The sequence below is a fragment of the Phyllobates terribilis genome, unplaced genomic scaffold (genome assembly GCF_046119375.1).
Source record: "Phyllobates terribilis strain yellow unplaced genomic scaffold, ASM4611937v1 Scaffold_763__1_contigs__length_703860, whole genome shotgun sequence".
In the NCBI taxonomy this organism is placed as follows: domain Eukaryota; kingdom Metazoa; phylum Chordata; class Amphibia; order Anura; family Dendrobatidae; genus Phyllobates; species Phyllobates terribilis.
The window spans coordinates 1-27,977 of NW_027363523.1; the positions used below are offsets into that span (position 1 = coordinate 1).

A 27,977-nucleotide genomic window follows, 5' to 3' on the forward strand; every position below is an offset into this window, starting at 1 on the left:
GAATTGAATTCAATGCTTTTTGTTCATTTGGCTTGTTTGTCGGATTTTGGGATGGACTCTTTGGCTTTGCTTTTCTTCTCCTCATTGGATTTTTCATGTTAAAAGTTGCAGAAGCCAGATGACAAGCTCATTTTGGTTCAACTTCAGCAACTGTGCATTGCATTGCCATGTAATGTAATGCAATGCTATCTATCTAGCTCTCCCTCTATACTTCCTTTTGGATAAACAGACATATTAGGCAAGCATTTTGGAGCTTTCACCTAAATAACTACAGGTGGTGAGATAAGCTGCACAATATAATTGACCTTTCAGTATATTGTTGCACACACACCATCTATTTAGCAAATGCCCTTGTTATCAACAGCAGCCTTTTAAACTCACCTGAGCTAACAGGTATGTGAGCTGGTTATTCTGCTGCGCTTAAAATTTCTTTTTTGGTTTGCTACAATGCCTTTTCTGAAACGTTGTCTCCCTCTGCTGGAACACTGACTTCTTTCATTTAATGCCTGCAGACTATAAAAGAGAAACCAACCCAAAAAGTTTGGTTGATTAGTCTGTGGCATTCTTTTAAACTGTTGCTTATGGCGGTCTCTGTGAGCTTCTCAGTGACATTCAGCCATCCAGGTATCCCGCCTGCAGTAGACGGAATGTGGCAATGGAACGCTGGCTGCGCGTGTCATAATAGGCTCTGAGCCTTTATATACCTGCGCACAGCAGCAGCCACCTTCAGTCTGCTGCTGGACAGCCAGCAGCAGCAGCAGCAGGAGAGGTAATTAATCAGCAACCCTCCTGCTAAGGGTAGACAGCTGCTCGTTCCACCCCCCCCCCGCCTTAATTGGTTCTCCTCCCTTCCAACGGTGTTGAGGCGGGTGGGAACAGCCGGGGGTTGAGGGTACTGTGCTAAAAGAGGTGGAGTTATGCAGATCTAAAACGCGTGGATTGCAGCAGCAGCAAGCCGAAAAGTGCAGGTATGTGAGGGATCTAGAGGTTGACAGCATGTCTTCTTAACGGGAGTCCAGGTGGCCATCTCCACAAATGGACTTTTCAGAATCCTTGGGTGGCACCGTAGTCGGAAACCAATTCTGGTTATCGCTTCTCGGCCTTTTGGCTAAGATCAAGTGTAGTATCTGTTCTTATCAGTTTAATATCTGATACGTCCCCTATCTGGGGACCATATATTAAATGGATTTTTAGAACAGGGAGATGGAAAAAGAGCTTGCTCTGTCCACTCCTCGCATTGACCTGGTATTGCAGTATCTCCAGGACCGGTGCACCCCTTCTTTAATGCAGTTTCTAAAATCAGAAAGAATTGAATTCAATGCTTTTTGTTCATTTGGCTTGTTTGTCGGATTTTGGGATGGACTCTTTGGCTTTGCTTTTCTTCTCCTCATTGGATTTTTCATGTTAAAAGTTGCAGAAGCCAGATGACAAGCTCATTTTGGTTCAACTTCAGCAACTGTGCATTGCATTGCCATGTAATGTAATGCAATGCTATCTATCTAGCTCTCCCTCTATACTTCCTTTTGGATAAACAGACATATTAGGCAAGCATTTTGGAGCTTTCACCTAAATAACTACAGGTGGTGAGATAAGCTGCACAATATAATTGACCTTTCAGTATATTGTTGCACACACACCATCTATTTAGCAAATGCCCTTGTTATCAACAGCAGCCTTTTAAACTCACCTGAGCTAACAGGTATGTGAGCTGGTTATTCTGCTGCGCTTAAAATTTCTTTTTTGGTTTGCTACAATGCCTTTTCTGAAACGTTGTCTCCCTCTGCTGGAACACTGACTTCTTTCATTTAATGCCTGCAGACTATAAAAGAGAAACCAACCCAAAAAGTTTGGTTGATTAGTCTGTGGCATTCTTTTAAACTGTTGCTTATGGCGGTCTCTGTGAGCTTCTCAGTGACATTCAGCCATCCAGGTATCCCGCCTGCAGTAGACGGAATGTGGCAATGGAACGCTGGCTGCGCGTGTCATAATAGGCTCTGAGCCTTTATATACCTGCGCACAGCAGCAGCCACCTTCAGTCTGCTGCTGGACAGCCAGCAGCAGCAGCAGCAGGAGAGGTAATTAATCAGCAACCCTCCTGCTAAGGGTAGACAGCTGCTCGTTCCACCCCCCCCCCGCCTTAATTGGTTCTCCTCCCTTCCAACGGTGTTGAGGCGGGTGGGAACAGCCGGGGGTTGAGGGTACTGTGCTAAAAGAGGTGGAGTTATGCAGATCTAAAACGCGTGGATTGCAGCAGCAGCAAGCCGAAAAGTGCAGGTATGTGAGGGATCTAGAGGTTGACAGCATGTCTTCTTAACGGGAGTCCAGGTGGCCATCTCCACAAATGGACTTTTCAGAATCCTTGGGTGGCACCGTAGTCGGAAACCAATTCTGGTTATCGCTTCTCGGCCTTTTGGCTAAGATCAAGTGTAGTATCTGTTCTTATCAGTTTAATATCTGATACGTCCCCTATCTGGGGACCATATATTAAATGGATTTTTAGAACAGGGAGATGGAAAAAGAGCTTGCTCTGTCCACTCCTCGCATTGACCTGGTATTGCAGTATCTCCAGGACCGGTGCACCCCTTCTTTAATGCAGTTTCTAAAATCAGAAAGAATTGAATTCAATGCTTTTTGTTCATTTGGCTTGTTTGTCGGATTTTGGGATGGACTCTTTGGCTTTGCTTTTCTTCTCCTCATTGGATTTTTCATGTTAAAAGTTGCAGAAGCCAGATGACAAGCTCATTTTGGTTCAACTTCAGCAACTGTGCATTGCATTGCCATGTAATGTAATGCAATGCTATCTATCTAGCTCTCCCTCTATACTTCCTTTTGGATAAACAGACATATTAGGCAAGCATTTTGGAGCTTTCACCTAAATAACTACAGGTGGTGAGATAAGCTGCACAATATAATTGACCTTTCAGTATATTGTTGCACACACACCATCTATTTAGCAAATGCCCTTGTTATCAACAGCAGCCTTTTAAACTCACCTGAGCTAACAGGTATGTGAGCTGGTTATTCTGCTGCGCTTAAAATTTCTTTTTTGGTTTGCTACAATGCCTTTTCTGAAACGTTGTCTCCCTCTGCTGGAACACTGACTTCTTTCATTTAATGCCTGCAGACTATAAAAGAGAAACCAACCCAAAAAGTTTGGTTGATTAGTCTGTGGCATTCTTTTAAACTGTTGCTTATGGCGGTCTCTGTGAGCTTCTCAGTGACATTCAGCCATCCAGGTATCCCGCCTGCAGTAGACGGAATGTGGCAATGGAACGCTGGCTGCGCGTGTCATAATAGGCTCTGAGCCTTTATATACCTGCGCACAGCAGCAGCCACCTTCAGTCTGCTGCTGGACAGCCAGCAGCAGCAGCAGCAGGAGAGGTAATTAATCAGCAACCCTCCTGCTAAGGGTAGACAGCTGCTCGTTCCACCCCCCCCCCGCCTTAATTGGTTCTCCTCCCTTCCAACGGTGTTGAGGCGGGTGGGAACAGCCGGGGGTTGAGGGTACTGTGCTAAAAGAGGTGGAGTTATGCAGATCTAAAACGCGTGGATTGCAGCAGCAGCAAGCCGAAAAGTGCAGGCATGTGAGGGATCTAGAGGTTGACAGCATGTCTTCTTAACGGGAGTCCAGGTGGCCATCTCCACAAATGGACTTTTCAGAATCCTTGGGTGGCACCGTAGTCGGAAACCAATTCTGGTTATCGCTTCTCGGCCTTTTGGCTAAGATCAAGTGTAGTATCTGTTCTTATCAGTTTAATATCTGATACGTCCCCTATCTGGGGACCATATATTAAATGGATTTTTAGAACAGGGAGATGGAAAAAGAGCTTGCTCTGTCCACTCCACGCATTGACCTGGTATTGCAGTATCTCCAGGACCGGTGCACCCCTTCTTTAATGCAGTTTCTAAAATCAGAAAGAATTGAATTCAATGCTTTTTGTTCATTTGGCTTGTTTGTCGGATTTTGGGATGGACTCTTTGGCTTTGCTTTTCTTCTCCTCATTGGATTTTTCATGTTAAAAGTTGCAGAAGCCAGATGACAAGCTCATTTTGGTTCAACTTCAGCAACTGTGCATTGCATTGCCATGTAATGTAATGCAATGCTATCTATCTAGCTCTCCCTCTATACTTCCTTTTGGATAAACAGACATATTAGGCAAGCATTTTGGAGCTTTCACCTAAATAACTACAGGTGGTGAGATAAGCTGCACAATATAATTGACCTTTCAGTATATTGTTGCACACACACCATCTATTTAGCAAATGCCCTTGTTATCAACAGCAGCCTTTTAAACTCACCTGAGCTAACAGGTATGTGAGCTGGTTACTCTGCTGCGCTTAAAATTTCTTTTTTGGTTTGCTACAATGCCTTTTCTGAAACGTTGTCTCCCTCTGCTGGAACACTGACTTCTTTCATTTAATGCCTGCAGACTATAAAAGAGAAACCAACCCAAAAAGTTTGGTTGATTAGTCTGTGGCATTCTTTTAAACTGTTGCTTATGGCGGTCTCTGTGAGCTTCTCAGTGACATTCAGCCATCCAGGTATCCCACCTGCAGTAGACGGAATGTGGCAATGGAACGCTGGCTGCGCGTGTCATAATAGGCTCTGAGCCTTTATATACCTGCGCACAGCAGCAGCCACCTTCAGTCTGCTGCTGGACAGCCAGCAGCAGCAGCAGCAGCAGGAGAGGTAATTAATCAGCAACCCTCCTGCTAAGGGTAGACAGCTGCTCGTTCCACCCACCCCCCCCGCCTTAATTGGTTCTCCTCCCTTCCAACGGTGTTGAGGCGGGTGGGAACAGCCGGGGGTTGAGGGTACTGTGCTAAAAGAGGTGGAGTTATGCAGATCTAAAACGCGTGGATTGCAGCAGCAGCAAGCCGAAAAGTGCAGGCATGTGAGGGATCTAGAGGTTGACAGCATGTCTTCTTAACGGGAGTCCAGGTGGCCATCTCCACAAATGGACTTTTCAGAATCCTTGGGTGGCACCGTAGTCGGAAACCAATTCTGGTTATCGCTTCTCGGCCTTTTGGCTAAGATCAAGTGTAGTATCTGTTCTTATCAGTTTAATATCTGATACGTCCCCTATCTGGGGACCATATATTAAATGGATTTTTAGAACAGGGAGATGGAAAAAGAGCTTGCTCTGTCCACTCCACGCATTGACCTGGTATTGCAGTATCTCCAGGACCGGTGCACCCCTTCTTTAATGCAGTTTCTAAAATCAGAAAGAATTGAATTCAATGCTTTTTGTTCATTTGGCTTGTTTGTCGGATTTTGGGATGGACTCTTTGGCTTTGCTTTTCTTCTCCTCATTGGATTTTTCATGTTAAAAGTTGCAGAAGCCAGATGACAAGCTCATTTTGGTTCAACTTCAGCAACTGTGCATTGCATTGCCATGTAATGTAATGCAATGCTATCTATCTAGCTCTCCCTCTATACTTCCTTTTGGATAAACAGACATATTAGGCAAGCATTTTGGAGCTTTCACCTAAATAACTACAGGTGGTGAGATAAGCTGCACAATATAATTGACCTTTCAGTATATTGTTGCACACACACCATCTATTTAGCAAATGCCCTTGTTATCAACAGCAGCCTTTTAAACTCACCTGAGCTAACAGGTATGTGAGCTGGTTACTCTGCTGCGCTTAAAATTTCTTTTTTGGTTTGCTACAATGCCTTTTCTGAAACGTTGTCTCCCTCTGCTGGAACACTGACTTCTTTCATTTAATGCCTGCAGACTATAAAAGAGAAACCAACCCAAAAAGTTTGGTTGATTAGTCTGTGGCATTCTTTTAAACTGTTGCTTATGGCGGTCTCTGTGAGCTTCTCAGTGACATTCAGCCATCCAGGTATCCCACCTGCAGTAGACGGAATGTGGCAATGGAACGCTGGCTGCGCGTGTCATAATAGGCTCTGAGCCTTTATATACCTGCGCACAGCAGCAGCCACCTTCAGTCTGCTGCTGGACAGCCAGCAGCAGCAGCAGCAGCAGGAGAGGTAATTAATCAGCAACCCTCCTGCTAAGGGTAGACAGCTGCTCGTTCCACCCACCCCCCCCCGCCTTAATTGGTTCTCCTCCCTTCCAACGGTGTTGAGGCGGGTGGGAACAGCCGGGGGTTGAGGGTACTGTGCTAAAAGAGGTGGAGTTATGCAGATCTAAAACGTGTGGATTGCAGCAGCAGCAAGCCGAAAAGTGCAGGCATGTGAGGGATCTAGAGGTTGACAGCATGTCTTCTTAACGGGAGTCCAGGTGGCCATCTCCACAAATGGACTTTTCAGAATCCTTGGGTGGCACCGTAGTCGGAAACCAATTCTGGTTATCGCTTCTCGGCCTTTTGGCTAAGATCAAGTGTAGTATCTGTTCTTATCAGTTTAATATCTGATACGTCCCCTATCTGGGGACCATATATTAAATGGATTTTTAGAACAGGGAGATGGAAAAAGAGCTTGCTCTGTCCACTCCTCGCATTGACCTGGTATTGCAGTATCTCCAGGACCGGTGCACCCCTTCTTTAATGCAGTTTCTAAAATCAGAAAGAATTGAATTCAATGCTTTTTGTTCATTTGGCTTGTTTGTCGGATTTTGGGATGGACTCTTTGGCTTTGCTTTTCTTCTCCTCATTGGATTTTTCATGTTAAAAGTTGCAGAAGCCAGATGACAAGCTCATTTTGGTTCAACTTCAGCAACTGTGCATTGCATTGCCATGTAATGTAATGCAATGCTATCTATCTAGCTCTCCCTCTATACTTCCTTTTGGATAAACAGACATATTAGGCAAGCATTTTGGAGCTTTCACCTAAATAACTACAGGTGGTGAGATAAGCTGCACAATATAATTGACCTTTCAGTATATTGTTGCACACACACCATCTATTTAGCAAATGCCCTTGTTATCAACAGCAGCCTTTTAAACTCACCTGAGCTAACAGGTATGTGAGCTGGTTATTCTGCTGCGCTTAAAATTTCTTTTTTGGTTTGCTACAATGCCTTTTCTGAAACGTTGTCTCCCTCTGCTGGAACACTGACTTCTTTCATTTAATGCCTGCAGACTATAAAAGAGAAACCAACCCAAAAAGTTTGGTTGATTAGTCTGTGGCATTCTTTTAAACTGTTGCTTATGGCGGTCTCTGTGAGCTTCTCAGTGACATTCAGCCATCCAGGTATCCCGCCTGCAGTAGACGGAATGTGGCAATGGAACGCTGGCTGCGCGTGTCATAATAGGCTCTGAGCCTTTATATACCTGCGCACAGCAGCAGCCACCTTCAGTCTGCTGCTGGACAGCCAGCAGCAGCAGCAGCAGGAGAGGTAATTAATCAGCAACCCTCCTGCTAAGGGTAGACAGCTGCTCGTTCCACCCCCCCCCCGCCTTAATTGGTTCTCCTCCCTTCCAACGGTGTTGAGGCGGGTGGGAACAGCCGGGGGTTGAGGGTACTGTGCTAAAAGAGGTGGAGTTATGCAGATCTAAAACGCGTGGATTGCAGCAGCAGCAAGCCGAAAAGTGCAGGTATGTGAGGGATCTAGAGGTTGACAGCATGTCTTCTTAACGGGAGTCCAGGTGGCCATCTCCACAAATGGACTTTTCAGAATCCTTGGGTGGCACCGTAGTCGGAAACCAATTCTGGTTATCGCTTCTCGGCCTTTTGGCTAAGATCAAGTGTAGTATCTGTTCTTATCAGTTTAATATCTGATACGTCCCCTATCTGGGGACCATATATTAAATGGATTTTTAGAACAGGGAGATGGAAAAAGAGCTTGCTCTGTCCACTCCTCGCATTGACCTGGTATTGCAGTATCTCCAGGACCGGTGCACCCCTTCTTTAATGCAGTTTCTAAAATCAGAAAGAATTGAATTCAATGCTTTTTGTTCATTTGGCTTGTTTGTCGGATTTTGGGATGGACTCTTTGGCTTTGCTTTTCTTCTCCTCATTGGATTTTTCATGTTAAAAGTTGCAGAAGCCAGATGACAAGCTCATTTTGGTTCAACTTCAGCAACTGTGCATTGCATTGCCATGTAATGTAATGCAATGCTATCTATCTAGCTCTCCCTCTATACTTCCTTTTGGATAAACAGACATATTAGGCAAGCATTTTGGAGCTTTCACCTAAATAACTACAGGTGGTGAGATAAGCTGCACAATATAATTGACCTTTCAGTATATTGTTGCACACACACCATCTATTTAGCAAATGCCCTTGTTATCAACAGCAGCCTTTTAAACTCACCTGAGCTAACAGGTATGTGAGCTGGTTATTCTGCTGCGCTTAAAATTTCTTTTTTGGTTTGCTACAATGCCTTTTCTGAAACGTTGTCTCCCTCTGCTGGAACACTGACTTCTTTCATTTAATGCCTGCAGACTATAAAAGAGAAACCAACCCAAAAAGTTTGGTTGATTAGTCTGTGGCATTCTTTTAAACTGTTGCTTATGGCGGTCTCTGTGAGCTTCTCAGTGACATTCAGCCATCCAGGTATCCCGCCTGCAGTAGACGGAATGTGGCAATGGAACGCTGGCTGCGCGTGTCATAATAGGCTCTGAGCCTTTATATACCTGCGCACAGCAGCAGCCACCTTCAGTCTGCTGCTGGACAGCCAGCAGCAGCAGCAGCAGGAGAGGTAATTAATCAGCAACCCTCCTGCTAAGGGTAGACAGCTGCTCGTTCCACCCCCCCCCCGCCTTAATTGGTTCTCCTCCCTTCCAACGGTGTTGAGGCGGGTGGGAACAGCCGGGGGTTGAGGGTACTGTGCTAAAAGAGGTGGAGTTATGCAGATCTAAAACGCGTGGATTGCAGCAGCAGCAAGCCGAAAAGTGCAGGTATGTGAGGGATCTAGAGGTTGACAGCATGTCTTCTTAACGGGAGTCCAGGTGGCCATCTCCACAAATGGACTTTTCAGAATCCTTGGGTGGCACCGTAGTCGGAAACCAATTCTGGTTATCGCTTCTCGGCCTTTTGGCTAAGATCAAGTGTAGTATCTGTTCTTATCAGTTTAATATCTGATACGTCCCCTATCTGGGGACCATATATTAAATGGATTTTTAGAACAGGGAGATGGAAAAAGAGCTTGCTCTGTCCACTCCTCGCATTGACCTGGTATTGCAGTATCTCCAGGACCGGTGCACCCCTTCTTTAATGCAGTTTCTAAAATCAGAAAGAATTGAATTCAATGCTTTTTGTTCATTTGGCTTGTTTGTCGGATTTTGGGATGGACTCTTTGGCTTTGCTTTTCTTCTCCTCATTGGATTTTTCATGTTAAAAGTTGCAGAAGCCAGATGACAAGCTCATTTTGGTTCAACTTCAGCAACTGTGCATTGCATTGCCATGTAATGTAATGCAATGCTATCTATCTAGCTCTCCCTCTATACTTCCTTTTGGATAAACAGACATATTAGGCAAGCATTTTGGAGCTTTCACCTAAATAACTACAGGTGGTGAGATAAGCTGCACAATATAATTGACCTTTCAGTATATTGTTGCACACACACCATCTATTTAGCAAATGCCCTTGTTATCAACAGCAGCCTTTTAAACTCACCTGAGCTAACAGGTATGTGAGCTGGTTATTCTGCTGCGCTTAAAATTTCTTTTTTGGTTTGCTACAATGCCTTTTCTGAAACGTTGTCTCCCTCTGCTGGAACACTGACTTCTTTCATTTAATGCCTGCAGACTATAAAAGAGAAACCAACCCAAAAAGTTTGGTTGATTAGTCTGTGGCATTCTTTTAAACTGTTGCTTATGGCGGTCTCTGTGAGCTTCTCAGTGACATTCAGCCATCCAGGTATCCCGCCTGCAGTAGACGGAATGTGGCAATGGAACGCTGGCTGCGCGTGTCATAATAGGCTCTGAGCCTTTATATACCTGCGCACAGCAGCAGCCACCTTCAGTCTGCTGCTGGACAGCCAGCAGCAGCAGCAGCAGGAGAGGTAATTAATCAGCAACCCTCCTGCTAAGGGTAGACAGCTGCTCGTTCCACCCCCCCCCCCGCCTTAATTGGTTCTCCTCCCTTCCAACGGTGTTGAGGCGGGTGGGAACAGCCGGGGGTTGAGGGTACTGTGCTAAAAGAGGTGGAGTTATGCAGATCTAAAACGCGTGGATTGCAGCAGCAGCAAGCCGAAAAGTGCAGGCATGTGAGGGATCTAGAGGTTGACAGCATGTCTTCTTAACGGGAGTCCAGGTGGCCATCTCCACAAATGGACTTTTCAGAATCCTTGGGTGGCACCGTAGTCGGAAACCAATTCTGGTTATCGCTTCTCGGCCTTTTGGCTAAGATCAAGTGTAGTATCTGTTCTTATCAGTTTAATATCTGATACGTCCCCTATCTGGGGACCATATATTAAATGGATTTTTAGAACAGGGAGATGGAAAAAGAGCTTGCTCTGTCCACTCCACGCATTGACCTGGTATTGCAGTATCTCCAGGACCGGTGCACCCCTTCTTTAATGCAGTTTCTAAAATCAGAAAGAATTGAATTCAATGCTTTTTGTTCATTTGGCTTGTTTGTCGGATTTTGGGATGGACTCTTTGGCTTTGCTTTTCTTCTCCTCATTGGATTTTTCATGTTAAAAGTTGCAGAAGCCAGATGACAAGCTCATTTTGGTTCAACTTCAGCAACTGTGCATTGCATTGCCATGTAATGTAATGCAATGCTATCTATCTAGCTCTCCCTCTATACTTCCTTTTGGATAAACAGACATATTAGGCAAGCATTTTGGAGCTTTCACCTAAATAACTACAGGTGGTGAGATAAGCTGCACAATATAATTGACCTTTCAGTATATTGTTGCACACACACCATCTATTTAGCAAATGCCCTTGTTATCAACAGCAGCCTTTTAAACTCACCTGAGCTAACAGGTATGTGAGCTGGTTACTCTGCTGCGCTTAAAATTTCTTTTTTGGTTTGCTACAATGCCTTTTCTGAAACGTTGTCTCCCTCTGCTGGAACACTGACTTCTTTCATTTAATGCCTGCAGACTATAAAAGAGAAACCAACCCAAAAAGTTTGGTTGATTAGTCTGTGGCATTCTTTTAAACTGTTGCTTATGGCCGTCTCTGTGAGCTTCTCAGTGACATTCAGCCATCCAGGTATCCCGCCTGCAGTAGACGGAATGTGGCAATGGAACGCTGGCTGCGCGTGTCATAATAGGCTCTGAGCCTTTATATACCTGCGCACAGCAGCAGCCACCTTCAGTCTGCTGCTGGACAGCCAGCAGCAGCAGCAGCAGGAGAGGTAATTAATCAGCAACCCTCCTGCTAAGGGTAGACAGCTGCTCGTTCCACCACCCCCCCCCCCCGCCTTAATTGGTTCTCCTCCCTTCCAACGGTGTTGAGGCGGGTGGGAACAGCCGGGGGTTGAGGGTACTGTGCTAAAAGAGGTGGAGTTATGCAGATCTAAAACGCGTGGATTGCAGCAGCAGCAAGCCGAAAAGTGCAGGCATGTGAGGGATCTAGAGGTTGACAGCATGTCTTCTTAACGGGAGTCCAGGTGGCCATCTCCACAAATGGACTTTTCAGAATCCTTGGGTGGCACCGTAGTCGGAAACCAATTCTGGTTATCGCTTCTCGGCCTTTTGGCTAAGATCAAGTGTAGTATCTGTTCTTATCAGTTTAATATCTGATACGTCCCCTATCTGGGGACCATATATTAAATGGATTTTTAGAACAGGGAGATGGAAAAAGAGCTTGCTCTGTCCACTCCACGCATTGACCTGGTATTGCAGTATCTCCAGGACCGGTGCACCCCTTCTTTAATGCAGTTTCTAAAATCAGAAAGAATTGAATTCAATGCTTTTTGTTCATTTGGCTTGTTTGTCGGATTTTGGGATGGACTCTTTGGCTTTGCTTTTCTTCTCCTCATTGGATTTTTCATGTTAAAAGTTGCAGAAGCCAGATGACAAGCTCATTTTGGTTCAACTTCAGCAACTGTGCATTGCATTGCCATGTAATGTAATGCAATGCTATCTATCTAGCTCTCCCTCTATACTTCCTTTTGGATAAACAGACATATTAGGCAAGCATTTTGGAGCTTTCACCTAAATAACTACAGGTGGTGAGATAAGCTGCACAATATAATTGACCTTTCAGTATATTGTTGCACACACACCATCTATTTAGCAAATGCCCTTGTTATCAACAGCAGCCTTTTAAACTCACCTGAGCTAACAGGTATGTGAGCTGGTTACTCTGCTGCGCTTAAAATTTCTTTTTTGGTTTGCTACAATGCCTTTTCTGAAACGTTGTCTCCCTCTGCTGGAACACTGACTTCTTTCATTTAATGCCTGCAGACTATAAAAGAGAAACCAACCCAAAAAGTTTGGTTGATTAGTCTGTGGCATTCTTTTAAACTGTTGCTTATGGCGGTCTCTGTGAGCTTCTCAGTGACATTCAGCCATCCAGGTATCCCACCTGCAGTAGACGGAATGTGGCAATGGAACGCTGGCTGCGCGTGTCATAATAGGCTCTGAGCCTTTATATACCTGCGCACAGCAGCAGCCACCTTCAGTCTGCTGCTGGACAGCCAGCAGCAGCAGCAGCAGCAGGAGAGGTAATTAATCAGCAACCCTCCTGCTAAGGGTAGACAGCTGCTCGTTCCACCCACCCCCCCCGCCTTAATTGGTTCTCCTCCCTTCCAACGGTGTTGAGGCGGGTGGGAACAGCCGGGGGTTGAGGGTACTGTGCTAAAAGAGGTGGAGTTATGCAGATCTAAAACGCGTGGATTGCAGCAGCAGCAAGCCGAAAAGTGCAGGCATGTGAGGGATCTAGAGGTTGACAGCATGTCTTCTTAACGGGAGTCCAGGTGGCCATCTCCACAAATGGACTTTTCAGAATCCTTGGGTGGCACCGTAGTCGGAAACCAATTCTGGTTATCGCTTCTCGGCCTTTTGGCTAAGATCAAGTGTAGTATCTGTTCTTATCAGTTTAATATCTGATACGTCCCCTATCTGGGGACCATATATTAAATGGATTTTTAGAACAGGGAGATGGAAAAAGAGCTTGCTCTGTCCACTCCACGCATTGACCTGGTATTGCAGTATCTCCAGGACCGGTGCACCCCTTCTTTAATGCAGTTTCTAAAATCAGAAAGAATTGAATTCAATGCTTTTTGTTCATTTGGCTTGTTTGTCGGATTTTGGGATGGACTCTTTGGCTTTGCTTTTCTTCTCCTCATTGGATTTTTCATGTTAAAAGTTGCAGAAGCCAGATGACAAGCTCATTTTGGTTCAACTTCAGCAACTGTGCATTGCATTGCCATGTAATGTAATGCAATGCTATCTATCTAGCTCTCCCTCTATACTTCCTTTTGGATAAACAGACATATTAGGCAAGCATTTTGGAGCTTTCACCTAAATAACTACAGGTGGTGAGATAAGCTGCACAATATAATTGACCTTTCAGTATATTGTTGCACACACACCATCTATTTAGCAAATGCCCTTGTTATCAACAGCAGCCTTTTAAACTCACCTGAGCTAACAGGTATGTGAGCTGGTTACTCTGCTGCGCTTAAAATTTCTTTTTTGGTTTGCTACAATGCCTTTTCTGAAACGTTGTCTCCCTCTGCTGGAACACTGACTTCTTTCATTTAATGCCTGCAGACTATAAAAGAGAAACCAACCCAAAAAGTTTGGTTGATTAGTCTGTGGCATTCTTTTAAACTGTTGCTTATGGCGGTCTCTGTGAGCTTCTCAGTGACATTCAGCCATCCAGGTATCCCACCTGCAGTAGACGGAATGTGGCAATGGAACGCTGGCTGCGCGTGTCATAATAGGCTCTGAGCCTTTATATACCTGCGCACAGCAGCAGCCACCTTCAGTCTGCTGCTGGACAGCCAGCAGCAGCAGCAGCAGCAGGAGAGGTAATTAATCAGCAACCCTCCTGCTAAGGGTAGACAGCTGCTCGTTCCACCCACCCCCCCCCGCCTTAATTGGTTCTCCTCCCTTCCAACGGTGTTGAGGCGGGTGGGAACAGCCGGGGGTTGAGGGTACTGTGCTAAAAGAGGTGGAGTTATGCAGATCTAAAACGCGTGGATTGCAGCAGCAGCAAGCCGAAAAGTGCAGGCATGTGAGGGATCTAGAGGTTGACAGCATGTCTTCTTAACGGGAGTCCAGGTGGCCATCTCCACAAATGGACTTTTCAGGATCCTTGGGTGGCACCGTAGTCGGAAACCAATTCTGGTTATCGCTTCTCGGCCTTTTGGCTAAGATCAAGTGTAGTATCTGTTCTTATCAGTTTAATATCTGATACGTCCCCTATCTGGGGACCATATATTAAATGGATTTTTAGAACAGGGAGATGGAAAAAGAGCTTGCTCTGTCCACTCCACGCATTGACCTGGTATTGCAGTATCTCCAGGACCGGTGCACCCCTTCTTTAATGCAGTTTCTAAAATCAGAAAGAATTGAATTCAATGCTTTTTGTTCATTTGGCTTGTTTGTCGGATTTTGGGATGGACTCTTTGGCTTTGCTTTTCTTCTCCTCATTGGATTTTTCATGTTAAAAGTTGCAGAAGCCAGATGACAAGCTCATTTTGGTTCAACTTCAGCAACTGTGCATTGCATTGCCATGTAATGTAATGCAATGCTATCTATCTAGCTCTCCCTCTATACTTCCTTTTGGATAAACAGACATATTAGGCAAGCATTTTGGAGCTTTCACCTAAATAACTACAGGTGGTGAGATAAGCTGCACAATATAATTGACCTTTCAGTATATTGTTGCACACACACCATCTATTTAGCAAATGCCCTTGTTATCAACAGCAGCCTTTTAAACTCACCTGAGCTAACAGGTATGTGAGCTGGTTACTCTGCTGCGCTTAAAATTTCTTTTTTGGTTTGCTACAATGCCTTTTCTGAAACGTTGTCTCCCTCTGCTGGAACACTGACTTCTTTCATTTAATGCCTGCAGACTATAAAAGAGAAACCAACCCAAAAAGTTTGGTTGATTAGTCTGTGGCATTCTTTTAAACTGTTGCTTATGGCGGTCTCTGTGAGCTTCTCAGTGACATTCAGCCATCCAGGTATCCCACCTGCAGTAGACGGAATGTGGCAATGGAACGCTGGCTGCGCGTGTCATAATAGGCTCTGAGCCTTTATATACCTGCGCACAGCAGCAGCCACCTTCAGTCTGCTGCTGGACAGCCAGCAGCAGCAGCAGCAGCAGGAGAGGTAATTAATCAGCAACCCTCCTGCTAAGGGTAGACAGCTGCTCGTTCCACCCACCCCCCCCGCCTTAATTGGTTCTCCTCCCTTCCAACGGTGTTGAGGCGGGTGGGAACAGCCGGGGGTTGAGGGTACTGTGCTAAAAGAGGTGGAGTTATGCAGATCTAAAACGCGTGGATTGCAGCAGCAGCAAGCCGAAAAGTGCAGGCATGTGAGGGATCTAGAGGTTGACAGCATGTCTTCTTAACGGGAGTCCAGGTGGCCATCTCCACAAATGGACTTTTCAGAATCCTTGGGTGGCACCGTAGTCGGAAACCAATTCTGGTTATCGCTTCTCGGCCTTTTGGCTAAGATCAAGTGTAGTATCTGTTCTTATCAGTTTAATATCTGATACGTCCCCTATCTGGGGACCATATATTAAATGGATTTTTAGAACAGGGAGATGGAAAAAGAGCTTGCTCTGTCCACTCCACGCATTGACCTGGTATTGCAGTATCTCCAGGACCGGTGCACCCCTTCTTTAATGCAGTTTCTAAAATCAGAAAGAATTGAATTCAATGCTTTTTGTTCATTTGGCTTGTTTGTCGGATTTTGGGATGGACTCTTTGGCTTTGCTTTTCTTCTCCTCATTGGATTTTTCATGTTAAAAGTTGCAGAAGCCAGATGACAAGCTCATTTTGGTTCAACTTCAGCAACTGTGCATTGCATTGCCATGTAATGTAATGCAATGCTATCTATCTAGCTCTCCCTCTATACTTCCTTTTGGATAAACAGACATATTAGGCAAGCATTTTGGAGCTTTCACCTAAATAACTACAGGTGGTGAGATAAGCTGCACAATATAATTGACCTTTCAGTATATTGTTGCACACACACCATCTATTTAGCAAATGCCCTTGTTATCAACAGCAGCCTTTTAAACTCACCTGAGCTAACAGGTATGTGAGCTGGTTACTCTGCTGCGCTTAAAATTTCTTTTTTGGTTTGCTACAATGCCTTTTCTGAAACGTTGTCTCCCTCTGCTGGAACACTGACTTCTTTCATTTAATGCCTGCAGACTATAAAAGAGAAACCAACCCAAAAAGTTTGGTTGATTAGTCTGTGGCATTCTTTTAAACTGTTGCTTATGGCGGTCTCTGTGAGCTTCTCAGTGACATTCAGCCATCCAAGTATCCCGCCTGCAGTAGACGGAATGTGGCAATGGAACGCTGGCTGCGCGTGTCATAATAGGCTCTGAGCCTTTATATACCTGCGCACAGCAGCAGCCACCTTCAGTCTGCTGCTGGACAGCCAGCAGCAGCAGCAGCAGGAGAGGTAATTAATCAGCAACCCTCCTGCTAAGGGTAGACAGCTGCTCGTTCCACCCCCCCCCCGCCTTAATTGGTTCTCCTCCCTTCCAACGGTGTTGAGGCGGGTGGGAACAGCCGGGGGTTGAGGGTACTGTGCTAAAAGAGGTGGAGTTATGCAGATCTAAAACGCGTGGATTGCAGCAGCAGCAAGCCGAAAAGTGCAGGCATGTGAGGGATCTAGAGGTTGACAGCATGTCTTCTTAACGGGAGTCCAGGTGGCCATCTCCACAAATGGACTTTTCAGAATCCTTGGGTGGCACCGTAGTCGGAAACCAATTCTGGTTATCGCTTCTCGGCCTTTTGGCTAAGATCAAGTGTAGTATCTGTTCTTATCAGTTTAATATCTGATACGTCCCCTATCTGGGGACCATATATTAAATGGATTTTTAGAACAGGGAGATGGAAAAAGAGCTTGCTCTGTCCACTCCACGCATTGACCTGGTATTGCAGTATCTCCAGGACCGGTGCACCCCTTCTTTAATGCAGTTTCTAAAATCAGAAAGAATTGAATTCAATGCTTTTTGTTCATTTGGCTTGTTTGTCGGATTTTGGGATGGACTCTTTGGCTTTGCTTTTCTTCTCCTCATTGGATTTTTCATGTTAAAAGTTGCAGAAGCCAGATGACAAGCTCATTTTGGTTCAACTTCAGCAACTGTGCATTGCATTGCCATGTAATGTAATGCAATGCTGTCTATCTAGCTCTCCCTCTATACTTCCTTTTGGATAAACAGACATATTAGGCAAGCATTTTGGAGCTTTCACCTAAATAACTACAGGTGGTGAGATAAGCTGCACAATATAATTGACCTTTCAGTATATTGTTGCACACACACCATCTATTTAGCAAATGCCCTTGTTATCAACAGCAGCCTTTTAAACTCACCTGAGCTAACAGGTATGTGAGCTGGTTACTCTGCTGCGCTTAAAATTTCTTTTTTGGTTTGCTACAATGCCTTTTCTGAAACGTTGTCTCCCTCTGCTGGAACACTGACTTCTTTCATTTAATGCCTGCAGACTATAAAAGAGAAACCAACCCAAAAAGTTTGGTTGATTAGTCTGTGGCATTCTTTTAAACTGTTGCTTATGGCGGTCTCTGTGAGCTTCTCAGTGACATTCAGCCATCCAAGTATCCCGCCTGCAGTAGACGGAATGTGGCAATGGAACGCTGGCTGCGCGTGTCATAATAGGCTCTGAGCCTTTATATACCTGCGCACAGCAGCAGCCACCTTCAGTCTGCTGCTGGACAGCCAGCAGCAGCAGCAGCAGCAGGAGAGGTAATTAATCAGCAACCCTCCTGCTAAGGGTAGACAGCTGCTCGTTCCACCCACCCCCCCCGCCTTAATTGGTTCTCCTCCCTTCCAACGGTGTTGAGGCGGGTGGGAACAGCCGGGGGTTGAGGGTACTGTGCTAAAAGAGGTGGAGTTATGCAGATCTAAAACGCGTGGATTGCAGCAGCAGCAAGCCGAAAAGTGCAGGCATGTGAGGGATCTAGAGGTTGACAGCATGTCTTCTTAACGGGAGTCCAGGTGGCCATCTCCACAAATGGACTTTTCAGAATCCTTGGGTGGCACCGTAGTCGGAAACCAATTCTGGTTATCGCTTCTCGGCCTTTTGGCTAAGATCAAGTGTAGTATCTGTTCTTATCAGTTTAATATCTGATACGTCCCCTATCTGGGGACCATATATTAAATGGATTTTTAGAACAGGGAGATGGAAAAAGAGCTTGCTCTGTCCACTCCACGCATTGACCTGGTATTGCAGTATCTCCAGGACCGGTGCACCCCTTCTTTAATGCAGTTTCTAAAATCAGAAAGAATTGAATTCAATGCTTTTTGTTCATTTGGCTTGTTTGTCGGATTTTGGGATGGACTCTTTGGCTTTGCTTTTCTTCTCCTCATTGGATTTTTCATGTTAAAAGTTGCAGAAGCCAGATGACAAGCTCATTTTGGTTCAACTTCAGCAACTGTGCATTGCATTGCCATGTAATGTAATGCAATGCTATCTATCTAGCTCTCCCTCTATACTTCCTTTTGGATAAACAGACATATTAGGCAAGCATTTTGGAGCTTTCACCTAAATAACTACAGGTGGTGAGATAAGCTGCACAATATAATTGACCTTTCAGTATATTGTTGCACACACACCATCTATTTAGCAAATGCCCTTGTTATCAACAGCAGCCTTTTAAACTCACCTGAGCTAACAGGTATGTGAGCTGGTTACTCTGCTGCGCTTAAAATTTCTTTTTTGGTTTGCTACAATGCCTTTTCTGAAACGTTGTCTCCCTCTGCTGGAACACTGACTTCTTTCATTTAATGCCTGCAGACTATAAAAGAGAAACCAACCCAAAAAGTTTGGTTGATTAGTCTGTGGCATTCTTTTAAACTGTTGCTTATGGCGGTCTCTGTGAGCTTCTCAGTGACATTCAGCCATCCAGGTATCCCACCTGCAGTAGACGGAATGTGGCAATGGAACGCTGGCTGCGCGTGTCATAATAGGCTCTGAGCCTTTATATACCTGCGCACAGCAGCAGCCACCTTCAGTCTGCTGCTGGACAGCCAGCAGCAGCAGCAGCAGCAGGAGAGGTAATTAATCAGCAACCCTCCTGCTAAGGGTAGACAGCTGCTCGTTCCACCCACCCCCCCCGCCTTAATTGGTTCTCCTCCCTTCCAACGGTGTTGAGGCGGGTGGGAACAGCCGGGGGTTGAGGGTACTGTGCTAAAAGAGGTGGAGTTATGCAGATCTAAAACGCGTGGATTGCAGCAGCAGCAAGCCGAAAAGTGCAGGCATGTGAGGGATCTAGAGGTTGACAGCATGTCTTCTTAACGGGAGTCCAGGTGGCCATCTCCACAAATGGACTTTTCAGAATCCTTGGGTGGCACCGTAGTCGGAAACCAATTCTGGTTATCGCTTCTCGGCCTTTTGGCTAAGATCAAGTGTAGTATCTGTTCTTATCAGTTTAATATCTGATACGTCCCCTATCTGGGGACCATATATTAAATGGATTTTTAGAACAGGGAGATGGAAAAAGAGCTTGCTCTGTCCACTCCACGCATTGACCTGGTATTGCAGTATCTCCAGGACCGGTGCACCCCTTCTTTAATGCAGTTTCTAAAATCAGAAAGAATTGAATTCAATGCTTTTTGTTCATTTGGCTTGTTTGTCGGATTTTGGGATGGACTCTTTGGCTTTGCTTTTCTTCTCCTCATTGGATTTTTCATGTTAAAAGTTGCAGAAGCCAGATGACAAGCTCATTTTGGTTCAACTTCAGCAACTGTGCATTGCATTGCCATGTAATGTAATGCAATGCTATCTATCTAGCTCTCCCTCTATACTTCCTTTTGGATAAACAGACATATTAGGCAAGCATTTTGGAGCTTTCACCTAAATAACTACAGGTGGTGAGATAAGCTGCACAATATAATTGACCTTTCAGTATATTGTTGCACACACACCATCTATTTAGCAAATGCCCTTGTTATCAACAGCAGCCTTTTAAACTCACCTGAGCTAACAGGTATGTGAGCTGGTTACTCTGCTGCGCTTAAAATTTCTTTTTTGGTTTGCTACAATGCCTTTTCTGAAACGTTGTCTCCCTCTGCTGGAACACTGACTTCTTTCATTTAATGCCTGCAGACTATAAAAGAGAAACCAACCCAAAAAGTTTGGTTGATTAGTCTGTGGCATTCTTTTAAACTGTTGCTTATGGCGGTCTCTGTGAGCTTCTCAGTGACATTCAGCCATCCAGGTATCCCACCTGCAGTAGACGGAATGTGGCAATGGAACGCTGGCTGCGCGTGTCATAATAGGCTCTGAGCCTTTATATACCTGCGCACAGCAGCAGCCACCTTCAGTCTGCTGCTGGACAGCCAGCAGCAGCAGCAGCAGCAGGAGAGGTAATTAATCAGCAACCCTCCTGCTAAGGGTAGACAGCTGCTCGTTCCACCCACCCCCCCCGCCTTAATTGGTTCTCCTCCCTTCCAACGGTGTTGAGGCGGGTGGGAACAGCCGGGGGTTGAGGGTACTGTGCTAAAAGAGGTGGAGTTATGCAGATCTAAAACGCGTGGATTGCAGCAGCAGCAAGCCGAAAAGTGCAGGCATGTGAGGGATCTAGAGGTTGACAGCATGTCTTCTTAACGGGAGTCCAGGTGGCCATCTCCACAAATGGACTTTTCAGAATCCTTGGGTGGCACCGTAGTCGGAAACCAATTCTGGTTATCGCTTCTCGGCCTTTTGGCTAAGATCAAGTGTAGTATCTGTTCTTATCAGTTTAATATCTGATACGTCCCCTATCTGGGGACCATATATTAAATGGATTTTTAGAACAGGGAGATGGAAAAAGAGCTTGCTCTGTCCACTCCACGCATTGACCTGGTATTGCAGTATCTCCAGGACCGGTGCACCCCTTCTTTAATGCAGTTTCTAAAATCAGAAAGAATTGAATTCAATGCTTTTTGTTCATTTGGCTTGTTTGTCGGATTTTGGGATGGACTCTTTGGCTTTGCTTTTCTTCTCCTCATTGGATTTTTCATGTTAAAAGTTGCAGAAGCCAGATGACAAGCTCATTTTGGTTCAACTTCAGCAACTGTGCATTGCATTGCCATGTAATGTAATGCAATGCTATCTATCTAGCTCTCCCTCTATACTTCCTTTTGGATAAACAGACATATTAGGCAAGCATTTTGGAGCTTTCACCTAAATAACTACAGGTGGTGAGATAAGCTGCACAATATAATTGACCTTTCAGTATATTGTTGCACACACACCATCTATTTAGCAAATGCCCTTGTTATCAACAGCAGCCTTTTAAACTCACCTGAGCTAACAGGTATGTGAGCTGGTTACTCTGCTGCGCTTAAAATTTCTTTTTTGGTTTGCTACAATGCCTTTTCTGAAACGTTGTCTCCCTCTGCTGGAACACTGACTTCTTTCATTTAATGCCTGCAGACTATAAAAGAGAAACCAACCCAAAAAGTTTGGTTGATTAGTCTGTGGCATTCTTTTAAACTGTTGCTTATGGCGGTCTCTGTGAGCTTCTCAGTGACATTCAGCCATCCAAGTATCCCGCCTGCAGTAGACGGAATGTGGCAATGGAACGCTGGCTGCGCGTGTCATAATAGGCTCTGAGCCTTTATATACCTGCGCACAGCAGCAGCCACCTTCAGTCTGCTGCTGGACAGCCAGCAGCAGCAGCAGCAGGAGAGGTAATTAATCAGCAACCCTCCTGCTAAGGGTAGACAGCTGCTCGTTCCACCCCCCCCCCGCCTTAATTGGTTCTCCTCCCTTCCAACGGTGTTGAGGCGGGTGGGAACAGCCGGGGGTTGAGGGTACTGTGCTAAAAGAGGTGGAGTTATGCAGATCTAAAACGCGTGGATTGCAGCAGCAGCAAGCCGAAAAGTGCAGGCATGTGAGGGATCTAGAGGTTGACAGCATGTCTTCTTAACGGGAGTCCAGGTGGCCATCTCCACAAATGGACTTTTCAGAATCCTTGGGTGGCACCGTAGTCGGAAACCAATTCTGGTTATCGCTTCTCGGCCTTTTGGCTAAGATCAAGTGTAGTATCTGTTCTTATCAGTTTAATATCTGATACGTCCCCTATCTGGGGACCATATATTAAATGGATTTTTAGAACAGGGAGATGGAAAAAGAGCTTGCTCTGTCCACTCCACGCATTGACCTGGTATTGCAGTATCTCCAGGACCGGTGCACCCCTTCTTTAATGCAGTTTCTAAAATCAGAAAGAATTGAATTCAATGCTTTTTGTTCATTTGGCTTGTTTGTCGGATTTTGGGATGGACTCTTTGGCTTTGCTTTTCTTCTCCTCATTGGATTTTTCATGTTAAAAGTTGCAGAAGCCAGATGACAAGCTCATTTTGGTTCAACTTCAGCAACTGTGCATTGCATTGCCATGTAATGTAATGCAATGCTGTCTATCTAGCTCTCCCTCTATACTTCCTTTTGGATAAACAGACATATTAGGCAAGCATTTTGGAGCTTTCACCTAAATAACTACAGGTGGTGAGATAAGCTGCACAATATAATTGACCTTTCAGTATATTGTTGCACACACACCATCTATTTAGCAAATGCCCTTGTTATCAACAGCAGCCTTTTAAACTCACCTGAGCTAACAGGTATGTGAGCTGGTTACTCTGCTGCGCTTAAAATTTCTTTTTTGGTTTGCTACAATGCCTTTTCTGAAACGTTGTCTCCCTCTGCTGGAACACTGACTTCTTTCATTTAATGCCTGCAGACTATAAAAGAGAAACCAACCCAAAAAGTTTGGTTGATTAGTCTGTGGCATTCTTTTAAACTGTTGCTTATGGCGGTCTCTGTGAGCTTCTCAGTGACATTCAGCCATCCAAGTATCCCGCCTGCAGTAGACGGAATGTGGCAATGGAACGCTGGCTGCGCGTGTCATAATAGGCTCTGAGCCTTTATATACCTGCGCACAGCAGCAGCCACCTTCAGTCTGCTGCTGGACAGCCAGCAGCAGCAGCAGCAGGAGAGGTAATTAATCAGCAACCCTCCTGCTAAGGGTAGACAGCTGCTCGTTCCACCCCCCACCCCCCCGCCTTAATTGGTTCTCCTCCCTTCCAACGGTGTTGAGGCGGGTGGGAACAGCCGGGGGTTGAGGGTACTGTGCTAAAAGAGGTGGAGTTATGCAGATCTAAAACGCGTGGATTGCAGCAGCAGCAAGCCGAAAAGTGCAGGCATGTGAGGGATCTAGAGGTTGACAGCATGTCTTCTTAACGGGAGTCCAGGTGGCCATCTCCACAAATGGACTTTTCAGAATCCTTGGGTGGCACCGTAGTCGGAAACCAATTCTGGTTATCGCTTCTCGGCCTTTTGGCTGCGATCTGTAGTGGGTTGCGTCATTTGGCCAAGGTGATCTAGGTGGATCTTTGCACTCGGCCTTCTGGATCTTGGTCCAGCTGCTGCTATTGGGTGTGGAGCAAAGTCTAGATTTGCCTTTTCTTCCTGGAGGACGGTTCTTTTTCGTGGTGTGGAGGTCGGTAGGACGAAGAGGATTGAAATCCGGGTGGAGCTGCGATCTGCTGTGTCGTTTTTTTTCCTGATCATCTGTGGAAAAAGAAGGAGGAAAAGAATATGGAATCGAAGAGGCCATTTGGAGGTAGGAGGGAAAATCGGGAGAACAATTCCAATGACTATTTTTCAGAGGATTATCCTTTGAAGGATACACTCCGTTTGTTGGTGGCTCCTGGTTATCGGCAGGAAAAGGATTCCGAGTTTATCTTCAGAGAGATTTGTAAATTTCTGAAGATTGAAAAGGAGGAACTTTTTTGTTTTCAATCCTTTTTTTCGAGAGGGATATATGATTTAACTTTAATGGGAAACTCTCAGTGTGAAAGAGCCTATACTCTCTATGAAGTTAATAGGGAGAACGAGCTTTTTGTTGGAGTGAGAGTGATTCCCTCCTTTCAGTTCTCCATGAAACTGCTAACAATACATTTGTTCAGTCCATTTGTTACTGATAGTGAAGTAATAAACTATCTAAGTGCATATTGTGAGAAAGTTATCCCAAGAAAACGTGGGGAAACTAGGTTCGGAGTGTGGAACGGAAAAAGGGTTTTTCTGGTAGCCTTCAAGAAGGACCCAGAAGAAGAAGGTGGGGTACTTAGACCACCACCAAATGTCTATGTTAATCGTAGCCGTGGATATCTGTTTTTTTCGGGTATGCCTAATTATTGTTATGGGTGCCGTAAATATGGACATTTGGATATTGTGTGCAAAAAGTGTTGTAGGTGTCCCGGTTCAGCTCATCAGGAGGATGCATGTCCAAATAAGAAGAAAGGAGGCGAGGAGGAGATGGATACTTCATCAGAACATCGGCAGAATGAAGCCGAGGATGGTGAGGAAGCAAGTGAAAAGAGAACTGATGAGCAGGAAATGGAGGAGGTGAGAAAAGTAAAGAAGAAGAAAACACCGGAAGAAGAGAAGAGAAAGAAAGAAGAGAGAGGGAGGAGGTCGGAGGAGGATGAGAAAAGAAAGATGGAAGAAAGGAAGAAGGAGAAGGAGTTAGAAGAAGATAAGAACAGAGAAGAGCAGAAGAAAGAAGGTCGGGAGAAGGAAGAGCAGAAGAAAGAAGAAAAGAAGAAAGAAGAAAAGAAGAATGAAGAACGGAGGATTGAAGAATTGAAGTCTGTGCTGGTGGGTGTGGGACAATTAATGCAGAGAGTCCCTCCACCAAGCAAAGAGAGTAATATAAAAGAACAAGGGGGTGAAGTAAAAAAGGGAGGCGCAGGGGGAAAGGTGGTGGTAGAGAAAAGTCAAAGCCTGCCTGTAATAGGGCCTTCCCCTAGGGGGTTTTTATCTCAGAGTATACCCTGTGGTCAGGAAAGGATGGATTCATCAAAAATTTTGAAAAGAAGTGTAGATGATAAAGAGCGTGGTGTAGGGCCATGTGTAGTAAAAGTATTTGCTTGTGAAAAGGATTTTGACATTTCCAGTACATCAGAGTCGGAAGGGCTGAGTATCGATGAAAGTGCTTTGCAATCCGATGAGGGCGGGGGAGATAGCCCGGTGCCAGTCACTAAAAGATGATCAGGGCGGCTTCCCTGAATGTTCAGGGTTTCAATGACTTATATAAAAGAACTGTGATTTATGACTATTTTAATAATGAAAATTTTGATTTTGTATTTCTTCAAGAATGTAATTTGTCAAAGAAGTTAAATTATGATTTTTTACGGGGTATATGGAAGGGTAATTTATGTTTTTCAGGCGGGAATGAATTCAGAAGTGATGGGGTTGGTTTTATATGTTCCAGGGAATGGGAGATTACCAACTACGAAGAAATATACCCCGGTAGGATTCTAAGAGTGGATGTAGAAAGGAATGGGAAGAAATATAGATGTTTTAATATTTATGCCAATACAGAAAAAGTTTTAAGGTTACATTTGTTTGAAATTTTGCAGCTTTTTATCCCAGGTGTAGTTCCAGTAATTTTAGGGGGAGATTTTAATTGTCAACTAAATAATGTAAAAGATGGTTCGGTTTCTTGTCTCAAGGGTATTTTATCTTCTTTTAACCTAAAAGATGCTTGGTGGTTGGACGGGCAGAAGAAGGAGTATGAAATTACTTGGGAAGGAAGAGGTTGTTCCTCGAGAATAGATTATTTGTTTATATCCAAGGATTTTACTTGTTCTAATTTTAAAACGCATAAAGCACCTTTTTCTGATCATAGAATAATTGAATGTACACTGATGGTAGAGGCGGATGAGGGAAAAAGGCCGTCTCATTGGAAACTGAATGTATCATTGTTACAGCATAAGGAGGTAAGGGAGGATTTTAAATTTTTCTTTGAGAAACTGAAATTAGAAAAGAAATGTTTTGACTCTACTTTTAAATGGTGGGACTACATGAAAAAGGAAGTTAAATTATTCTTTATGGAAGTAGGCAAGAGGAAAGCTGCGGATAAGCGACAGTCATACAATAACCTTAATGCAAATCTACAGTGTCTGTATCAGTTTAGGAATAATGGAGTTAATGTGGAGGAGGAAATTATGGTGACGAAGGAAAAAATTCAAAAATGTCTGAGAGAAAAAGGAAAAGAAATTATCTTTAATTCTCGTGTGAAGGTGTTGGAGGAAGACGAGAAATGTACTAAATTCTTTTTTAAAAAAATCTGTGAGAAAAAGGCCTTTATGGGGGTTTTAGAGGGGGAAAGGAGTTTGGAGGGGAAAAAGATGAAAGTGAAAGAATTTTATGATAACCTGTTTTCAGCAAAAAATACAGATAGGTCTTTGAAGGAGCATTTTTTAGGAGGGTTGGATAAATGTTTTACTAAGGAAAATAAATTATTATTATCAGAGGGTATTTCAAAAGAAGAAGTTTTTAATACAGTTAATACATTGCAAAACGGTAAGACACCAGGGTCGGATGGGTTACCCATTGAGTTTTATAAAATATTATGGGATATTGTGGGGAATGAATTTTATGAAATGTTTTTAAAAGTTGAGTCTTTATGTCGTGTCCCGGAGTCATGGTTGGAGGGGGTAATTGTTTTATTATACAAAAGAGGTGATAGAGAATTGCTAAAAAACTGGAGACCGATTACTCTTTTAAATACAGATTATAAAGTTTATGCGAAGCTGTTGGCAAATAGATTAAAGAAAGTGGTGAGTTCGGTGATAGATATAGACCAAACGTGTGCAGTTCCAACGCGGAAGATCAGTGACTCGTTGATTTTAATTAGAGACATAATATGGGATGTTTCCGATAGAAGACAGAAGATGGCGTTAATTACTCTGGATTTTGAAAAGGCTTATGATAGAGTCGCCCATGATTTTTTATTCGATGTTTTAAGGAGAATGGGTTGCCCGGATGATTTTAGTAAACGTATTAAATCCTTGTATCAAGCATGTTTTAGTAAAGTATCTGTAAATGGGTTTTTATCTGGAAGTGTAAAGATTAATTGTGGGGTGAAACAGGGATGCCCCTTATCCCCTATTCTTTTTATCTGTGCGATTGAGCCTCTTTTAACTGCTTTTAGGAAAGACAAAGTGATTAATGGTTTTTTTATTCCTGGGAGTTGGGGAGAGCAGGTTAAAGTGGTGGCTTTTATGGATGATGTGACTGTTTTTGTAAAAGATTTAAGAAGTATGAATAGGGTTTTAAGAACGGTTGAATGGTTTGGGGCGGCATCAGGTTTTAAGATCAATTTGGAGAAATCTGGTGTTTTAACGATGGGCGGTTTTATCTTAGAATCCGATTGTAAATTATTGAGAGTCTTTGAAGCAAAGATTTTAGGCATCTATTTTTCGGAAGAGTGTGGAAATGTAAAAAATTGGGAATCACTGTTGGAGAGGGTTAGGAAAAAGGTGTCTTTTTGGAATCTGAGAGAGCTAACGTTGGAAGGGAAGATTTTAATTATCAAGCAGGTTTTACTCCCAATGATTTTATATGTTGCAACCATTTTTATTCCACCTGTCAATGCGATGAAAAAAATTATTAAAGTATGTTTTAATTTTTTATGGAGATCAAAAATGGAAAGGGTTAAGCGCGAAGAATTGTATAAGCCAAAAAAGAAAGGTGGTAAAGGTTATCCTGATATCAAAGCCTTTTTATATGCAAAGTATATGGCAAACTGCATAAATATTTTATTAGGGTCAGAATCGAAGCTTAAAGCCTTTTCTATTTATAATTTGGGTTTCTATATAAGAAAATATAAGTGGGTGGACATGAGATTGAATAGACCTTATAGATTTTTACCCCCAAGTAACTATGTTGTGCTGGAAAAGATTTTGAGAGATTATGATCTAAAAGGTTTTGATCTTAAGGTACTGAGGTGTCATAAAAAGATATTACAAGTCTTGGAAGGAAGGTTAAACACTAGTCCAGTGGAGCACTTTATGCCAAAGATAGTGGACAGGATTTGGCTGAATGTAAACTATGTGTTCTTATCAAATGAACATAAAGATTTGTTATGGTGTATAATAAAGGATTGC

At 44.1% G+C, this 27,977-nt stretch overlaps 17 non-coding genes across 17 annotated transcripts; all 17 read left to right on the top strand.

The window, feature by feature from the left end:
• The first annotated feature begins 1,088 nt into the window (after positions 1 to 1,088).
• On the top strand, positions 1,089 to 1,279 carry LOC141238924 (U2 spliceosomal RNA). The gene has a single exon (XR_012304367.1). It is a non-coding gene; the product is annotated as a U2 spliceosomal RNA (small nuclear RNA).
• Positions 1,280 to 2,394: 1,115 nt separating this feature from the next.
• On the top strand, positions 2,395 to 2,585 carry LOC141238925 (U2 spliceosomal RNA). The gene has a single exon (XR_012304368.1). It is a non-coding gene; the product is annotated as a U2 spliceosomal RNA (small nuclear RNA).
• Positions 2,586 to 3,700: 1,115 nt separating this feature from the next.
• Positions 3,701 to 3,891, top strand: LOC141238577 (U2 spliceosomal RNA). Its single transcript, XR_012304033.1, has one exon. It is a non-coding gene; the product is annotated as a U2 spliceosomal RNA (small nuclear RNA).
• Positions 3,892 to 5,011: 1,120 nt separating this feature from the next.
• LOC141238588 (U2 spliceosomal RNA) lies at positions 5,012 to 5,202 on the top strand. The gene has a single exon (XR_012304044.1). It is a non-coding gene; the product is annotated as a U2 spliceosomal RNA (small nuclear RNA).
• A 1,121-nt stretch (positions 5,203 to 6,323) lies between these two features.
• LOC141238926 (U2 spliceosomal RNA) lies at positions 6,324 to 6,514 on the top strand. Its single transcript, XR_012304369.1, has one exon. It is a non-coding gene; the product is annotated as a U2 spliceosomal RNA (small nuclear RNA).
• A 1,115-nt stretch (positions 6,515 to 7,629) lies between these two features.
• LOC141238927 (U2 spliceosomal RNA) lies at positions 7,630 to 7,820 on the top strand. Its single transcript, XR_012304370.1, has one exon. It is a non-coding gene; the product is annotated as a U2 spliceosomal RNA (small nuclear RNA).
• A 1,115-nt stretch (positions 7,821 to 8,935) lies between these two features.
• LOC141238928 (U2 spliceosomal RNA) lies at positions 8,936 to 9,126 on the top strand. Its single transcript, XR_012304371.1, has one exon. It is a non-coding gene; the product is annotated as a U2 spliceosomal RNA (small nuclear RNA).
• Positions 9,127 to 10,242: 1,116 nt separating this feature from the next.
• On the top strand, positions 10,243 to 10,433 carry LOC141238600 (U2 spliceosomal RNA). The gene has a single exon (XR_012304055.1). It is a non-coding gene; the product is annotated as a U2 spliceosomal RNA (small nuclear RNA).
• A 1,120-nt stretch (positions 10,434 to 11,553) lies between these two features.
• LOC141238611 (U2 spliceosomal RNA) lies at positions 11,554 to 11,744 on the top strand. The gene has a single exon (XR_012304066.1). It is a non-coding gene; the product is annotated as a U2 spliceosomal RNA (small nuclear RNA).
• A 1,120-nt stretch (positions 11,745 to 12,864) lies between these two features.
• On the top strand, positions 12,865 to 13,055 carry LOC141238623 (U2 spliceosomal RNA). The gene has a single exon (XR_012304077.1). It is a non-coding gene; the product is annotated as a U2 spliceosomal RNA (small nuclear RNA).
• Positions 13,056 to 14,176: 1,121 nt separating this feature from the next.
• Positions 14,177 to 14,367, top strand: LOC141238634 (U2 spliceosomal RNA). The gene has a single exon (XR_012304088.1). It is a non-coding gene; the product is annotated as a U2 spliceosomal RNA (small nuclear RNA).
• Positions 14,368 to 15,487: 1,120 nt separating this feature from the next.
• Positions 15,488 to 15,678, top strand: LOC141238645 (U2 spliceosomal RNA). Its single transcript, XR_012304099.1, has one exon. It is a non-coding gene; the product is annotated as a U2 spliceosomal RNA (small nuclear RNA).
• A 1,115-nt stretch (positions 15,679 to 16,793) lies between these two features.
• Positions 16,794 to 16,984, top strand: LOC141238657 (U2 spliceosomal RNA). Its single transcript, XR_012304110.1, has one exon. It is a non-coding gene; the product is annotated as a U2 spliceosomal RNA (small nuclear RNA).
• Positions 16,985 to 18,104: 1,120 nt separating this feature from the next.
• LOC141238669 (U2 spliceosomal RNA) lies at positions 18,105 to 18,295 on the top strand. The gene has a single exon (XR_012304121.1). It is a non-coding gene; the product is annotated as a U2 spliceosomal RNA (small nuclear RNA).
• A 1,120-nt stretch (positions 18,296 to 19,415) lies between these two features.
• Positions 19,416 to 19,606, top strand: LOC141238681 (U2 spliceosomal RNA). Its single transcript, XR_012304133.1, has one exon. It is a non-coding gene; the product is annotated as a U2 spliceosomal RNA (small nuclear RNA).
• Positions 19,607 to 20,726: 1,120 nt separating this feature from the next.
• On the top strand, positions 20,727 to 20,917 carry LOC141238692 (U2 spliceosomal RNA). Its single transcript, XR_012304144.1, has one exon. It is a non-coding gene; the product is annotated as a U2 spliceosomal RNA (small nuclear RNA).
• Positions 20,918 to 22,032: 1,115 nt separating this feature from the next.
• Positions 22,033 to 22,223, top strand: LOC141238704 (U2 spliceosomal RNA). The gene has a single exon (XR_012304155.1). It is a non-coding gene; the product is annotated as a U2 spliceosomal RNA (small nuclear RNA).
• Positions 22,224 to 27,977: the final 5,754 nt, after the last annotated feature.